This window comes from Anomaloglossus baeobatrachus, unplaced genomic scaffold, assembly GCF_048569485.1.
Source record: "Anomaloglossus baeobatrachus isolate aAnoBae1 unplaced genomic scaffold, aAnoBae1.hap1 Scaffold_253, whole genome shotgun sequence".
In the NCBI taxonomy this organism is placed as follows: Eukaryota; Metazoa; Chordata; class Amphibia; order Anura; family Aromobatidae; genus Anomaloglossus; species Anomaloglossus baeobatrachus.
The window spans coordinates 213,104-216,918 of NW_027442107.1; the positions used below are offsets into that span (position 1 = coordinate 213,104).

The 3,815-nt window shown below is 46.9% G+C and overlaps 1 pseudogene; it reads left to right on the top strand.

Annotated features, from left to right (window-relative positions):
* The first annotated feature begins 2,356 nt into the window (after nt 1-2,356).
* LOC142262766 (U2 spliceosomal RNA) lies at nt 2,357-2,563 on the top strand (annotated as a pseudogene).
* The last annotated feature ends 1,252 nt before the right edge of the window (nt 2,564-3,815 follow it).

Consider the following 3,815-nt stretch of genomic DNA (forward strand, 5'->3'; position numbering starts at 1 on the left):
CCATGAAATACATCAATCCCCTTAAAGGTGAGTTAAAACAAGTTTTAACTAAATTGCCTTAATATTGTCATGCATTAGAATGACTGTCTTAGGTAATGATAAATATTTTCTACAGGAAGAGGAGTGTTTGCTGAAACTGAAATCGAAAAAGGGAGTTTTGTTGCAGAATATCGAGGCGAGCTCACGTATGCACTTACGATGGTAGACAACTACTCGAGATTTATGGTTGTGGTACAAGTCAAAGATCTAATGGCCCATACTGCAGCGAAGGTCTTCCAAGCACACTTATGCAGACCTCATGGCTACTCAGAGAGAGTCCTCACAGATCAAGGCACAGCCTTTGAAGCGGAAATCTTCAAGGACTTCTGCAGCTTTTACCGATGCAGGAAGATGCGCACTACACCCTACCATGCTCAAACCAATGGTTATCAACCTGCTCAGGACTTTACCCCATATTCCAGATGTGGCCTTACAAGTGATTTATAGAGGGGTAACAATACGTTGGGATCACCGGATCTAATCTCCCTTTTTATACACCCTAAAATCTTGTTTGCTTTAGAATAAACAATAACATCATAAAGGTATAGCAGTACCGTTTCAAAGTTTCGGTGTCCCAAGCAGCATTCCATCAGCCTCTGGAAGGTTCCTGGCAAATTGCACAGCTCGAAGGGCATGCTTTTGAACTCGCAGAGACCCATCGGGGTGGCAAAGGCGGTCTTCTCCCGGTCTGCCTCAGCAACGGACACTTGCCAATAGCGACTAGTGAGATCAAGGGTAGAAAAATAATTTGCAGTTCTCAATGCAGCTAGCTATTCCTCAATACAGGGGAGTGGTGCTGTCCTTCTTCTTTAACAGGACCAACGGAGCTGCCCAGAGGCTACAACTGTCACGGATAACCCCAGCCTCCTTCATGTTGCTCAACATGTCCTTGGTACACTGGTAATGTGCAGGTAGTTTTGGCTTATATCTCTCTTTGATGGGTGGGTGTGCACTTGTGGGGATGTAGTGTTTGACCCCTTTTATTCTTCAAAAGTCTAGCGGATGTTTGCTGAAGACTTGCTCGTATTCTTGCACTAGCCTGTAGACCCCCTTCTTGTGATGTGAAGGTGTGGAGTCAGTGCCTACGTGTAATTCCTTACACCACTCCTCTGGCTGACTTGGTGAGCTGTCACTGAATGGGTGGGCTGAAGCAATGGTGGATGCTGCTGTTTGGATAGCATGTGTATCTACTGAGAACAGCTTATCAATGGTGGCAAATCGGAGCAGCTTAATCTCTTGCTCTCCGCAGTTCAACACTCTCATGGGCACTCTTCCCTTCCATATTAATGAATAAAACTATGATGTAAATAGCATATAGATACCCCACAAATGCAGATAAAAGTAGGTTATGGGAAAAGGGGGAAGAGAGAAACAGGAAAATAGTGGAATAAAGTATACCTTCCAGGTGGGAGAGGAAATGGCAGCACAGCCAGTGGAGGTGAAGCAAGGGGAGCCTGCAACTAAAGAGTTGAGAGCGTTATCACATGGTGACTGAGCCTGATTGTAACGGGAGCATAGAGGTGCCGATCCTGTCTTACCTGCGTTGGTGTAGAAGTGGGTGTCCTGTGGTGGAGTCAGCTATGTGCAGTGGTGGCCGTGGGTTCTTTTATGTGCGACCGTAGTAATAGCTGCGCCCACTTCCTGTATGGGAGTGGAATGCAGTGAGGGTAATGGAACGCACGCCTGCGCATTTGTGTTTAACGTCGCGCATGTGCAGAACGGAGAAAAGGCTGCGCTCACTTCCTAATGAAAGGGAGTGAGACGCATCTGGGAAGAGAAGGGAAAAGATTAGGGTTTGGGGATGATGAAAGGGCTTTCTACGGGCAAGGATGGCAAAGGGTGGCAGTGACGGAAAGTCAGGCAGCCTGTCCTGTCCTGTCCGTCCGTCTTTTTGTATCATGAATTGGAAAGACTGCAAGGGGGAGGGGAGGTGCTTGTGTCCAAAAGGAGGAGTTATTCAGATTCATTGCAGTGGGCGGCGGCTGCAAAAAGCACCATTCTTCTTGTTTTTGCTCTGCAAAACAGCCTTTTCAAGGGTTGGCTTGGGTGACAAAATGTCTTCTGTAGGCGTGGGTTTGTCTCCCTCTCCCTAAGATGTGTCCGGTATAGGCCAGGGTGCCACTCAAGGCCGTAACCAATTCGGGTTATAGCTTCTCGGCCTTTTGGCTAAGATCAAGTGTAGTTTTGGAGGACGCTACCTTGGTCGGTACTTGAAGGTGCCTGGGATTGCACGTCTGCCGGCCTTGAGGAAGTGTGTGCGCCTTCTGGTGACACATAGCCCTCTTGTGCCTGGACGGTTCCCAGGCAACGGGAGGCGATCACCTTTGTTATTTTGAAGTCCTACTGATAAACAGAAAAAAAAAAAAATTAAATCTGTTCTTATCAGTTTAATATCTGATACGTCCCCTCTCTGGGGACCATATATTAAATGGATTTTTAGAACAAGGAGATGGAAAAAATCTTGCTCTGTCCACTGCACGCATTGACCTGGTATTGCAGTACCTCCAGGACCGGTGCACCCCTTCTTAACCCAGTTTCCAAAAGCAGAACTCAATTCACCTGATTCAAATGAGCCCCATTAGTGAATTGAAAGAAAGCAAAAACTTTATATGCACCTCAATTTGGCCAATTCACTTTTCACACTTTCACCCTTTTTTTTATCTTTCACACCTTTTACTTGCTTTATTGATGCAAAAAGCTGTGCCAAATAGCAAACTCATCTCCACTCAACTTGACCAACTCTGCTATGTCTCGTGCAGTATCTTATTCTCAGTCTTATCTAGATCATTTGCAATTGAATAGAATAGATCCCTTTTGGCTGCTTATGACTGTGTAAAATATGTAGTTTTACTGGGCTGGGATGAGAGAATCCATTGAAGCATGGTGTAGGGATTGTGGTTCCTGTGTGCTAAGAAGAGAGGCTGGCACCAGCCAGAAAGCCCCATTGCAGCCAATAATCACTTAATAACTTTTTCAACTTGTCATCATATGGGAGGCCTTCCATTCCTTGTAGTAGTCTAGTTGCCCACCTTTGAACTGACTCTAACTTCTGAATGTCCTTATTAAAATGTGGAGCCCAAAACTGGTTCCCATATTCCAGATGTAGCCTTACAAGTGATTTATAGAGGTGTAACAATACGTTGGGATCACGGGATCTAATCTCCCTTTTTATACACCCTAAAATCTTGTCCCAAGCAGCATTCCATCAGCCTCTGGAAGGTTCCTGGCGCATTGCACAGCTCGAAGGGCATGCTTTTGAACTCGCAGAGACCCATAGGGGTGGCGAAGGCGGTCTTCTCCCGGTCTGCCTCAGCAACGGACACTTGCCAATAGTGACTAGTGAGATCAAGGGTAGAAAAATAATTTGCAGTTCTCAATGCAGCTAGCGATTCCTCAATACGGGGAGTGGTGCCGTCCTTCTTTTTTAACAGGATCAACAGAGCTGCCCAAAGGCTACAACTGTCACGGATAACCCCAGCCGCCTTCATGTTGCTCAACATGTCCTTGGTACACTGGCAATGTGAAGGTGGTATTGGCTTATAGCTCTCTTTGATGGGTGGGTGTGCACCTGTGGGGATGTGGTGTTGGACCCCTTTTATTCCCCCAAAATCTAGCGGGCTTCCCACCGGTAACCCGCTCCCCAGCTTGGATGGATGCTGAGGGAGCCCCTTTTGCCCGCAGGCTCTGGCCCTGGGAACTGTAGCCTTGGCGGTGACTGTGCTTCCCTCTACGGTGTGAGCTGTTGCCTTCAATCGGGTCTTGACTGCTGGGAAACC